General features: G+C 30.0%; 1 protein-coding gene across 1 annotated transcript in view; it reads left to right on the forward strand.

Annotated features, from left to right (window-relative positions):
• The window catches only part of LOC118197570 (uncharacterized), an 87,180-nt gene extending 75,700 nt beyond the window's left edge, over positions 1-11,480 (forward strand). Inside the window, exon 8 of the mRNA XM_085825449.1 lies at positions 9,180-11,480. The gene's annotated coding sequence lies outside the window, so the exon portion shown is untranslated. The remainder of the gene's footprint in view (positions 1-9,179) is intronic.
• The last annotated feature ends 2,944 nt before the right edge of the window (positions 11,481-14,424 follow it).

Genomic DNA, 14,424 nt, shown 5'->3' on the forward strand with positions numbered 1-14,424 from the left:
TTAACAAAATACTTAATCGGAAAGTATATACCCGGTATTTCTGGTGTATCTACCACATATAAAATGATCATTTTGCTTTAGTTTACATTTTTTCCATTACCGAAATCATGTAGCAGACGCGTCGGCCGATGCGTTTTGTCTCCCGGGTGACGTCACTACCAGCAACCAATGGCACGCTTTTTCCGTTCCTGGCCTAACCTTAGTATATTAAAGAACCTTGATGTAAGGTATTTCCTGCAAGACCAGCATTAGCATAGCGAACAGTTGTTTTCTTCAGTCGGCAAGGCAGCGAAACGCAGAACAAACTCTCACACTCTATATGTAAATTTATAAACTTTACAGTAAAACATCTTGCTCCTCAAATCTACATCGTAGCGAAAAGAGGCAGCAAGGAAAAAAACTTGAATAAATAACATTAAAACTTAAACGTCAATTTGAAGTTGAGCGTTTTACAGATTTAATTTTTGTATCTTGTATGATTTTTCGATGAATAAATCTGCTGTTCTTAATATAATTCAGAAATCCACTGCATTTTTAGCAGTTCTATGCAATTTTCATCGTTATATTAAATCTAAGATAGTTAAACGCTTTACATCAAGAATTTTTGTATATATATATATATATATATATATATATATATATATATATTTCGAATGCTTTTACCGTTTTTAAAAAGATTAATTACTAAATTTCCAACAGAACTGGCAGCATCAGCCCATCTTCATTTCAGATATAGAATTATTAAGACATTTTGTTAAATAAGTAAAATTTTCTAAATGCAGACGATAATTCTTGATAATAAATTATAATAAGAAATACTGACTATTAAAATATCTGAACAAAAATTTGGAGTGTCCGAATTATTGTGCGAGTTACTGATTAACACTTTTTGATTTTATTACAAGGCATATTTTGACGGTATTTATTTTTGCTTAAAATAAAAAAGAAGTAATATATTAAAAAAATTAAAGTCTATGTTTCAGTATTTAGTACAAGAGCTATGCAAATAAATTTGAAAAATACAAGCGCCCGGAAACAAAGGTAAGCCATTATATATCTATGATGCCATTTATAGATATAAAAATAACTCATATATTTTTAAAATAAAGAATGAGCTGTTTTTCTAATGGAGAGTTATTCTGCATGCATACATAAAATTATTTTATAACGTTTATGTGCTCTTAATTAGTTATTTTCACAAATATTTTCAGTGTGTATCAGCGCATATTTAATGTCAGAACAACAACTGTAATCTACTCATTGATGTGTTCTTTAGGTAAAAAATAATAGGAAATGTTATTTTTAACAAAAGAACATCGAAGCATTCGACTGTCTACAGTGCCAACTTATCAGAATTAAATTTGTTATGTGTGTAATATTATATGAATTTATTTTTGCAGTGTTGCCAATGAAAAGCCCAAAAAACTTAACAAATACAGCTTTTTTCTGTTCTGTATAGTTTTACGTGCCAAAATGAGAGTATATTTTTATCTACTATCTTAACATTTATTCTAAAGCTTATATGTTGTAATTTTTGAGATACAGAGAATGTGGATAATTGCGGTCAAATGTTGGTCATAAGCATTTAAAATTTTTTCATCTTGATTAAATTTTTATATTCAATAATAAATTTTACTAAATCCAGGAGCTACTCAGTAAAAGAGATTAAAATTTCTTTCCCTTATTTATGCTACTTTCTATAAGATTGGTACATTTAATCATTTTGTATAATCATTTTTTAATCATTTTGTATATATATATATATATATATACAAAATGATTATTATATATATATATATATATATATATATAATGAGCTACTGTTTTCTGTTGATGAATACTTTAATCAGCAATTTGTGGAAAATCTCAAGTGTAGAGGCTTGGTTTTATTTATTCTAGGAGTAGTTTGTTTTTAACCGCCGATTTATAACGCAAAATGTAGGTAATAAGTATAAGAATAGAAAGACTAATTCCTTTGGAGATAGAGTCATAGTTGAATAAATAACCGGCACTTATGAATTATCCCGCCGGCAGTGAAACTGTCGCTAATCAGCGCTATTTAGCGTCGGTTATGGTCAAGGTGAAGTAAGAACACATTCGCAATATCGGCATTCTTCCACTGATTCTCGATAAGCTACCTTTTGCTTAAATGGACTAGAATGTAAATTAATACTTTTATGTTTTTCATTCATTTTGAGAAAACATATTAAAATTTTGGAGCTGCCTTCTATTAAACAGCAAGCAGTGAATTATTTCCAAATTTTTGGGATCTTACCATAAAAAAAAAATGTATTAATAGGAACGATGTGGCCAGCTGAATATAACAAAACGGTAATAGATTGGAACAACTACCTGCGGAAAGTTTGTACTTATATCATTCTAAACAGAGTTTCCAGTAAAATCAGAGGGGCAGTAAAATCGGAACAAAATACTAGAAATGAAAAAAAGCGTTTTTACGAAACGCAGGAACGAAAGAGGTCGAATACTGATTGTTTATTAAATAAAGAGACGTTACTTCCTTTTGAATTCGGCAGAAACGATTGGGACAACTTTGGCGGGATCTCACCAACTTTTATGGATCGATGGTAGCCAACTTTCACGTTCGACGGGATACTACGTAAGTACTAATAACCTATTAAAACTTGATATATCACACTATAAATTTATTGCAAATTTCTTTACTTTGATATTATCATAAATTTATAGCATATATATTGATAATATTATCATAAAATTATAACATATTTATATAAATTCATTTAGTTTTTGGGTGTTATTTAATTAACACATCAAGACCAAATTTATTTCAACGGAAACATGCATTTAAAAGACTAAGGTTTTAGTTAAAGTATATTGTTGCAAAAATCAAAACGAATTTTAGGGCGTGGTACTAAAATACCCATTTACAAATTAACATACTAAAATACAATTATCCAATTTAAATTTATTTTCCTTTCAGAAATCCTATTAGACACATCCTAATTACTCGCATCTCCAGTTTCAACATTTGGTACAATTGCTTGAATTTTTGGCATATTCTCGAGTATATACTCGACAACAGCCAACGAACGCATGTGAGTACCATACATATGTTTGAGTGCACGTATTAATATTTAACCATTATTCTGCTGGATAATATCCACTGGCTTAAAAATGTAAATATCGGCCCCCCTTTTTTTGGGGGGGGGGTACTTTTTAAAATTTCCTGTTTCTTATAAAATACGTCTTTTTATATTTTTTTGCGAACAGAATAGTACCTATCTCCCTAAATTTACCTAAATAAGCATTTTTCTCCAATTCACAATGTCACCAGTGAGTCGGCGACTTTTTGTGGGTTTGCGAATAATCAGCAATTCCTGAGAATATTTCAATATTCATATCTAGAGTAAAAAATAAGGCATTTCCAGAAACATTTTAGGATAAAAACTCATTTTCAAAACTAGTAAAATACTCGTAAGATTTAGACATATTATTCGAATATCATCAAACTCCTAAAAAGATCGCAGTTGAAAGAGCTTTGAAATACTTTCATCGAAATTCAGTTTATACTGATACAATTTGAAGAAGCTTTTGTTATTTTGAAACAAGCGGATAAATTCGTAAGAAAAAAAAAATAAAATAATTAGTAAAATCAAAATTGAGCTCTGAAGGGACAAGAATCCATTTTTGAAACACAATGTTAGATTTAATATTGACAGGATGTCTAGAACAAAGACTTCTTGTTTATTTTGTATTTTATTGTGTAATATGACAAAATAGTCCGAGTATATAGTCAAAAAAGCGAGTTTTAGTGACTTAAAGTGTTTAAGACCCTTATAAATAAATCAAAAAATTATTTAAAAAAAATAAAATAAAAATCTAATTCTAATTTTTTTAAACAACGTTCTTGCCATTTGCTCATTCATTAAGCTTTATCATTCATAAAGCTTTATCATTTCGAGACTCGAAACAATTCTGAATTTCGAATTTAAATAATGTTACAAATATATAAAAATTATTATTTAATAAGTCAAAAATTTAAACAGAGAGCAAGTTTTATACAGAAATGGCTTATTTAATCTTTTTCCTCCCTACAGAAATTTAATAAAATAGCTTCGAATTCTGTTTAATTTTCCACACATCGTATTCCTTAATATATATTCCGTCTGTTTCTTTTTGTAAAATTATTTAAAGTTTTAACGGTAACTAAAGGGCAAGCACGCCAGATGAGCGAGCTGCAACCAGAGCAAAATTTAGAAGCTCTATATAAGCCTGAAAAGAAAATGTATAAAAACATTTGAATGTGAATGAAATAAGTTCTATATACACCCGGAAAAAAAATCTTTTTTTTTTTAGCATCAATGAAATAAGTTCTATATCTTAAACTATTTCAGCTTCATCTTGACTTGACTGGCTTCAATATATCGTGGTCTTGTAAAACCCTCAACTTGTTTCAGCTTTGCGTTGGCTTGATTCACTTCACTTTGTTTTGCAAAAATCTCAGTGTTTCAGCTTTATGTGGTAACTTGGAATACAGGATATTAATAATTTAAGGTGCATTTATAAATAACACTGGCCATTAAAAAAAGTAAAAGCCATTTTTCATGCGAAGCAATCGAGCTATCGAATAATGTTAACAACGGATTATTATCAATTTAAGTAATTCTTATAATTCAAATGAAAAAAAGAAGTAAATAGTAAAACAATTCGATAAATAATTTAGTTTTGAATATCAAGAAATTTTTCTCATAGTTTGCATTTCAAAAAATATTTAAAATGATACTGATTGTAAAACAAACACTAATAACACGGCGAAAGGTGCACTTAAAGAAGTAATTTTTCTTCTTTAAATTAAAGCAAAATAAAATCGAGCCATTTACGAGAACGATTTAGTAAGACGATCAATGGCAAAAAATAAATACATATTTTTTCGAGCCAGCTATTGAATGAATGATCAATACTTCGTTACACATAGCTTTGTGCTTCACGTCATAAGTAATGGAACTCGTCACAAAATGCCTGAGTATATCACGAATACTTCATGTTTTCTCTGGTTGGGTATTTAATAGATTCTAATTATGGAGAAACGTATAGAGTTCTTAAAGTAGTTTGTCTATGTTTATTGGATTGGGAAACATTTAACGAGAAATGAAGTATTTTCCCTTTTGGGCTCCTTCGTAAAATAAAAGTACATAAATGTTCGTTCATAGCAAGCGGTGATTCTTTGCTTGTATTCTTTTCAGATTCTTATAGCAGTTTTGTTGTTTAATGTACATTTTTTTTTTTTTTTTTTTTTTTTTTTTTTTTGTATGCTGATAAAATATACTCATAAGTATGCGTCACTAAATTCTTGCGAACAGACTTATTATCTTCTGATTATTTTGGCAGATGAATGAATAAGTGAGTATATTAAAAAAGAAAAAAAATGGCGATCTATAACATCACATGTATAGCAGTTACTGTCATGAATAGCAGCACATAATTAAATACGTATAATTATTTTTCTAATCTGCAGTTTTCTGTAAAGTCTTTCATGGAATTTCGACGATTTGTGGCAGAACTTATAAAATAGCGAAACAAAACAAAAAAAAAAAAAAAAAAAAAAGACTGTAAGAACTATGGACACTTAATTATGAAGAACTTATAAAAACCTGCAACCTGCATAAATAATTTTCATTCATAATTTTTTTTTCTGACGGTATGCTCTTACAGTCTGCGAGTAAATTTGCAGATAAGGTTGATTTCATCTGAGAATGAAAAAGCAATGTAGTGAAAATGCACACACACCCCGCCCGAAATCTTAAAATTCTTCAAAGCTTTCTAATAAAATGACAATCAATTTCAAGGTATTTTTTACCTCCTGCCAACCTACCAGGGTTTAATTTCTAAAATTAGAAGTACCGGAGCCCTATGAAAGACTGTGAGGGGAAAAAAAAAATAAATAAATAAATAAAATAATTAAATAATAAATTAATATTAATATCAATTATTTTAATTATTTAATCAAATTAATGAATTGATTAATTTAATTAATTAATTAAGTAATTAATTAATTAAATAATAAATTTAAATTAAGAAACATGTAAAAAAATAAAGAGAAATCTAATAAATTATTAAATTAATTTTAAATAGTTTAGGAAAAAAAGTATCGGACCTTGTCTTATTTTGGGGATCGGTTGGAATTACAATTCCACTTAGACGTTAAGAAGCAGCTCAGCCGATCTCCGTCTGAGTTTAAGCCCGAATTATACGTATAATCTTCTATTTCCAAAGATGATCTTTTTTTTTTTTTTTTTTTTTTTTTTTCCAGCACACTAATAAAAAAGGATAAAACGATTAAAAGCAAAAATGACGAACTTTAGAGACAATCGTAAATTATGGTAGTAAAGGTCTTCGGCTCGCAGACTAAAGATTCCGCAATAGATTCAAGATTTAAGCTCCACTAATGAGAATAGTGAGAATTCTATAAACAGTATGAGGATGCGGAAAGAAATTTAACAGAAGAGTGTAGCTTTGAAAATAAAGAGAGAAGAGTTCAAGACTTTTTGATCGCGATGCCCTGTCGATATAATTCTAGACGTCAAGCGGAAATTTTCCCTGAATACTTTTCCTGAATACAACCGTGAGAACAAACATAAGACTTCTCTGTACAAGTGACAGCAGTGGTCCCGCCGTTTGGTTACATCATTCGGAATGTCTACAGGAGCTCTGTAGTAGGAAGTCACTAGCGTGGTACGATCACGACCACGGTATCACTTTTAGTTCTTTGAGGAATGCAAAATTTACCCCTTGTCATATATTCATCACATATCCTGGAGAATAAGCCTTTGACATATGATTGGGGCCTTTAATTTCCTTAAAAGTCTCAACCTCTGTGCGAGGAAAGACAGACTTGCATTCAGAAATTAGAACTGAATTTTAAGGCATATTTAAATTGTGCGAAAATTGTGGTTCACTTACATAAAAGAAGTGCCGGAGGTTTTTACTTAGGGCTACGGTGCGCTCCGGCTGAAATTAGAATTTATCTCGAAAACTGAGAAGTACCGGGGCAATTTAAGCTCTGCAACCTATATACATAGGTAAGGGAAGTAAAATTTCCAGTTCAAAAATTCGATAGTGAGTTTTCAGTGAATAAGCACGAATTAGGGTCCCTACAATACATTTTGACTACGTCAGTCTGTCTTGTGTATGCGTGTGACGATTTTTTTTGGTCCGCGATAACTTTTATATCAAAATTTCAAAAAATTCAGTTTTCCTTGTTTAAGCTTTCTGCATTCATATAAAGAATTGATTAGATTTGGAGGAAAATTGGACAACAGAAAATATTTTACTTCCAACCCATAACAGTTTTGCAGCGACCAACATTACATATTATTGCATATACAAACCATAACATTTTATTGCAGTTGAACGAGCATTACTTACTAATACTAAAATATGGCGGGGATATAGTAGGTGCATATCAAAATGAATTTAGGTTTGTCGATACTATAGAAATAACGTAAAATAAAATTAAATATGTATTCGCTTCAAAGTATTTATTTCAATTCAAAGATATTATAAACACTTCATTTTTTCAATTAAAACCAATTAAACTATATGTTATTTAACAGTCCAATAAAGAAATAAAATTTAATAAAAGAAATTAAAGGGTAAACATTTCATTATGTTGCTATAAATTTAGAAAATCCAGTTTTTATACGTAATAAAATATAACTCAAATTATAAATCAAGCTTCCTTCAAAATTAAGGAAGCCAATTACACGTAATAAAATATGACCAAAAATTTCGTATTGCAGACCTTTCTATTTTGTGAATCAACACATTAAATTCTGTTTACAAACGATCAACCGTAAGTGATACTTTATTTAAAGCTCGTTGCTATTTAAAACTTGAATTGGCCGGAAGTCATCTGCTGGCCATATCAATTTTTTTTAAACTTATGTGATTCAGTTTCGCCTGTCATGCTCTTTTGTTGTAATTGGTTACTACATCCATCAGGCACTTAGATGGTTCATGATTCAAACTCCAGCGAGGTCTTAGTTGATTTTTCTGGCTTCAAAATATGTCCTTAATAGTTATCTACTGTGTCTCCCGAAATAAATGTAGTAGATGATAAATTGCCATCACTAGGTTAGTCCTAACGGGTATCATGACTTACTGGGTCTCTTTGACCTCTCTTTTAAGAGGGAAAGAATGTAAGGAATCATTGCATTATCTGTCGTTTCTTGCGGTTAAATCTTTATTAACACACCCAGCTGGGTATTCGAAAATTCTTAGTTCGAATCCCGTCAAGAGGGCAAGTGATGGCAGTTCATTTTTCTTATTTGTCGCTGTAAAGAGAGAGGGAGAAAAACAGAGTCGTAGCTAGGGTTTTCAGCGCCCAGGAGCAACTGAAAATTTCACGCTCCCTACTGCTTGCCAAGGAAGGAAAATATTTAATTCTAAAATGTCGTAACATCAGTTTGGCGCCCCTTGGATTCTGCGCCCGGGAACAGATGTCCCCCTTGCCCCCCCCCCTCTAGCTACGCTTTTGGAGAAAAAGCAATTATCTTTCTTTTAAAAAGAAAAAGAATTGCTTAATGGTCTCTACAACTTATTGAAACAAAATTTTGGAGTGAATTAAACTGCTGTTATGTAAGACAGCCAAAGTTTCACTTAAATTTCGAATACAGTTATTTTTTAAACATCCAATAATTTTTTTCGAATTAAAATTCAGCTCATTTATGTAAGCAGTCATAACCACCAAAAGTCATTCAACATCTAATTATCAACTTCAGTGACACATCCAATCATCTTTTTATTTATTTATTTATTTTCTTTTTAATTTTCGGCTTTACGTGATGGACTCTGAGAGCTGTATGGATCCGGCGGACCGTGGATTACATATCGCTGTTTTAAATGACTGCGGTTATGAAATGCATGTAAATGTACATTAAGGAGTTTGCATATAAAGTAATCATTGGCAGATAATAGTAGCAAATAACATGGAGTCGCGTTCTTGCGTAACACAAATTGACTTTTGTACCTGCTTTTGAAGACTGTATATATTAATGCTGGAATTTTTAAAATTTAACCATGAACATGCTGAATTAATGTATTTCCTTCATAACAATTTTATTTAATTATTTACTTTTCATAAATGTTATGCACTAATATTTTTGCAACTTTGTTCATTTATTTATTGTTATTTGTATTAGAAATATGCTGCGTGCTTTATTTCGAGGACTCAAAAGAAGCTATGATTGTAGCATGGAAATAAGAAGGATTACTTTTTATGGATATTCTCGGCTAAACTGTTTTAGCTCTCACTCATGTGATTTGGGTACATATATGATTAAATAAACACGATTTAGAATAGAATATGATCACTCTGAGAAGTATTAACTGCATTTGTTTCACTTTCGCAATATATGCTGAAGAATACGGCAGAAATTATTTTTGAAAACTCATAATGTTAATTTATATGTATTTACATACATACCATATAATTGTTGTATACTAATTATGCAAAATGTATTTCGGAGAATGTACTGGTTTAGTTTATTTTCATGTCAATATTATTTCAGTAATGAAAAAAATTATGCGCACTTGTTTTACAATAAAAATAAAATATTTTACTTAAAAATAATAATTGTTAAATATAATGTGGCAGCACTGCTTCTTGTAAATCCCTTCCGTTTCTCAATCAAGTGGGAACGACGTGTACAAACCAGAAGCCTTCAATTTCGTGTCTGTCAGTTCTAATGTTAAAATAACTATGTTATTCTGTGATATATGCAACTATTTATATAATACATATATATAAATATTAGTGACGTGTGTTTACAGTGTTGTCTATGTTATATTAATCAATATTGCTGTTAAAGATGAAGTTGAAATTTGTGTGATAATGGTAATAAGTATTATAATGGCTTGAAAAAGAATTCTTCCTTTCAAAGTCGATCACTTAAATGTTATTAAGCCTCAATAAGAAAAGGATTTTCATTTATAATTTTACTTTATATGAAATTGATATTTAAGATTAATCTTTTGAAATGTTTTATGAACATAAAGGCTGTCAGAATCATTCTAAGTGCACATTTTGAAGAAGAATTCTTTTGGAATACATATGCAATCTTTTGATATGTACATTACCAATTTGTTGTTTAATAATTTAAGAATATTATGTATTAAAATCATAAAATGAATGAATGTCCTTGGAACTTTGGTGTTTTGTCGCAGTTACAGTTTATAAATATTTATACTGCAGATGATTCATAGTTATAGACTAAAAGGGGGAAAAACTTTGCTAGGATCTTCTAAAGTTCGACGGAAATTCATGTTAACAACTTCAGCTTATTTTCTTACCGTTTGTGCTGACAGTAGAGATTAAACTATTTCAAAATATTGTAGATTTATAGTTCATAAATCAATATTATTACCGAAATCATTGATCCTTAGCATGTTTTGAATGAACTTCACAGGCAGATTTCTAATGGAAAATAATTCGATAAACACTTTGGTTCTGAATATATATAAGACAAATTAATATTAATGAGAAAGAAGAACATTCAAAAAACGCATAGAAAATCGTTTGCTTTTTCAGCATTTAGTTGCGGTTTGGAATAATGTTTTATTAATGTAAAAGGAGAACATTTCAAAATTATGGAACACATAAAAAGTCGTTTACTTTTTCAGCATTTAGCTCTGTTTTGGAATAATATTTCAGGAAAGAATTTAATATTTAACATACTACGTTATAGTTAACTTAAGGTAATTCTTTTGTACAGTGAGTTAACTTTATTCAATCAATAGATGAATCCGAAAAATTCCTATTTAATTAACTTAAAAATATATTAAAATTTCAGTATGTTATTGTATATTTAGAATAACAATTCGTTTAGAATTATGTAAATTTTGGGTAAACATACATTAATAATACGCGTTTAAGTATTTAATTTTAAAATATGCGGAAAATTAATAATATAAATAATGTGCAGAAATAATATATATATATATATATATATATAAGTCTTTGTCATATATATAAGCCTTTGTCTTATATATATATATATATATATATATAAGACAAAGGGTAAAATAGGCCGTACAGTTATTTGAAATCTGTAATCAAAAAACGTAATTAACTAACTTATATTATTTTTATTTATATATGTTCAGAATCAGATACCAAGATGGTTCCAAATATACTTAGCGTACACGTAAAAACAGTTTAACGTCTAAAGATTATGGATTTAGAATATGAAATATAGTTTCTTATTTGAAACTCTACTTTTTACTAGTACGCGAGGTGTGACTGTAGATACAGATTGAAATAATTGCTAGAGATGGTAAAAAATAGAGTACTGTGGCACTATTGGAGAAAGAAATCAGTTTGTTAATAATGACTTCGTAAAGTTCAACTTCACATTGTTTATGAATGTAGTATTTGCTTGATGCGTATTGTGACGAGGTTTACTATATGAACATGTTTTTTGCAATAAAAATTTTCTGATTCTTATATTGTATTGTTGAAATTGAAGAAGTCACAAAAATAGTAATAACTTCGCAACATAGAGTCATTTGCTACAAATTATTGTTTCGTAACTATTGCGCAACTAAATAAAATAAATATTTGGTCATAATATTTCAATTTTATAATACAACTAGGTAACTGATTACTTTAAGTACGAACATATTGTTGCCTAACATGATTCTGCAGACTTAATGAAAAGCATTGTATCAACAAAAGAACTGTGGTATTTCCACTTTTAATATAATTTGGCTGAGGCTAAAGCATTCATTTCCATACTTTTTGTTTTTGTTCGCAGCAGCAGAAATTATGTTTCACATATGAAAGTAATACAAAAAATTTCCAAAATACATATCAAGTTACATATTTTACGCGTGTCCATTAAAAGAATACAAATTAACAGATCCTATTCAATGTTTATAGATTTCTCATGAAATCTGGTACCTTGAATGCAACAAGAAAATATCTCACTTTCTGTAAATAACGTTGTTACAGCATTGCTCATAATCATTTCTTCAACTCAAATCACAAATGCTCGACTGGAATCTTGCCTAGTTAACTTGTGGCAGTGGAATAAAGAGAATTTCTGGTCATAATCTTGGAGTTATTCCTTTAACTTCCTTCGCAAAGGAACTTAAAGCACTGCCTTATTATTGAAAGACACCATCTTTACCAATGAATAATCACCATGCAGGAGTGTATTTAGTGGCCACGATGTTCGGGCAGATGTGAGCCATCATTTTGATGTCCGTCTACACAAATATGAAACACGTTCTCTTCTTGAAAATTTAATTGTAACCATCACACTTCCTTTTGGGGGTAGGTTTAATTCAAATAAGAAGAGCTAGATTAACTATTAAGCAAAATAAGCACGTGCTTAGGATATCAAGGAGAGGGGTATCACAAAAACATACTTAGGAACTCAAGGAAAGGGGAACGTCAAAAAATTTCGTATTGCTGGTTTTTACCATGAAATGTAGGATCATGGAAAAAGAAATAAATCAAGACCGAGAAAGAAGGGATGGAGAAAAACAGGTGTAAAGGGAGGCGCAGCACTATTTTGAAAGTGCCTTTAAAGCTTTTAATCCGACCTTGCAAGTAAGATGTGATTGGGTTAATGTCACACAAAAGCTTGTCCGTTCAGATGGTGTAATAAAAATGAGATTTATATCACCATGGGAACCTGTAGAAGTCGTTCATTGCAACCATGCTGACAGTGACAAACTGAACTCTGAAAGTAATGGCTGCTGACCATATTGGTGACAGATAATAAGATGACAGATATCTTTGTAGTAATATTCTACTATCCACTATTTCCCGCCACAGACCAGCCCTAGCAGATCAGATAGCATTTATTGAATTTTTAAAACAATTGTTTGTACAGAGTCACAACTGTTTTTTGTCATCATCTTTAACATGTTCACATGTAAAACATGATAGAAGATACAAATATATGTTCAGATACATTTCGAATGACAGTTACAAAAGTTAATCGACATTACAATGACCGACGGGTACAGAAGGCACATAAATGAATCTACGGATGCAAAGATCCACTTACAAATACATATAACAAATTGTACTTTTAGGGCCACTGGCCCACCCCAGCAACTGAAATTACGGATAATTTTAAATTTCGGTAATTACTGCACACGTGAAATGCGCACTCAAGTAGTTGTTTTAAAGAAGTTTTTATCAAGATATCTTGACATAACAATCTGGACTTTATCGAAGTCAGAAAAATTTTCGTTTTTCTCTTGCTAAGGAAAAACGAAATATTGAATAAGAGAATTTTAATCTGGATATTAAATGCAATTCGAAACCGTAAAATGTATAAAGCCCATTAGCTGAAATCAATTTACACAATTTAGTTTCTCAAGTAATTTAATGTTTTGACCGTTAGATTAATTGAAACGAATGACTTTAATGTAATAATTATTACAAACAGCCACTGAAATCTAATTTTTTGGAAACCAAGATAATGAATTATAAATGAAAATGGACCAAATAACATATTTTTCATTCAGAACCATTTTAATTTAAAGAGCAGGAATGCATGTAATTTGACTCCTAAAAATAACACTTTTCTTTTTAAATCAGACTACCTAATATTAAAAAAAGGCAAGATCTTTACTTCAATGATAAAAAGTAATCACTTGAAGCTAATTTTTCATAATTATATATACATAACATTTAAATTCATACTTCTTTAGCAAATATTCTCACGTGTATAAATTTAGGAATAAATACAACTTTCAGCTCCGAGCTTCTGAAACAAAATCATTACCGTTGCACTTCTTCAATCAACAGTTTAATGAGTACTTTTCATATCCATGCATCTATAAAATATATACATGTGAGTTAGAAATCATCAGTCCAAGATTTCTAGACTAAAACATCCAGAGGATTGAATAAATGAATAAAATTTCCACCAGACATTTTAGTTAAAAATCCAGTTATTCCTTCTGTCCTCACAAAAATCTTAACTGAATACATAAGAAAAAAAAATATACTTTTAACGATAAAGTAAACCATAAACGAGACAGCTTAGATTCTCAAGCCAACAAGGGGAAAGTGACGCAAAATGCTGACTCAAGAAGGAGGAGTTTTTTTATTTATTTATTTTTTTTCCAAGACAGGGTTTTCAACCAAGAGGGGGGATTCCATCATCCTGGATTAAAGGAGGAATTTCTTAACCTCAGAATGGTATATTTAATCTGCAGAGATAGCACACTAAAGATAGTCCTCATGTGCTTTAGTGTTTTTAAATACTCAAACTGTAATAAAAAAAACTAATGGAAGATCAGATATAGTGCATTTGAAGTCAGGTAGTCCATTAAGGACTGAAAGGCTTAATATAAGCCTCATTTAAGTGCAACGATACTCAGAAGCGTTTTTTGTAGTTTTCGCTATGTACAACGTAAATACGA

The sequence above is a fragment of the Stegodyphus dumicola genome, chromosome 10 (genome assembly GCF_044657685.1).
Source record: "Stegodyphus dumicola isolate Sdum_Otavi_A_Nest chromosome 10, ASM4465768v1".
Lineage (NCBI taxonomy): Eukaryota > Metazoa > Arthropoda > Arachnida > Araneae > Eresidae > Stegodyphus > Stegodyphus dumicola.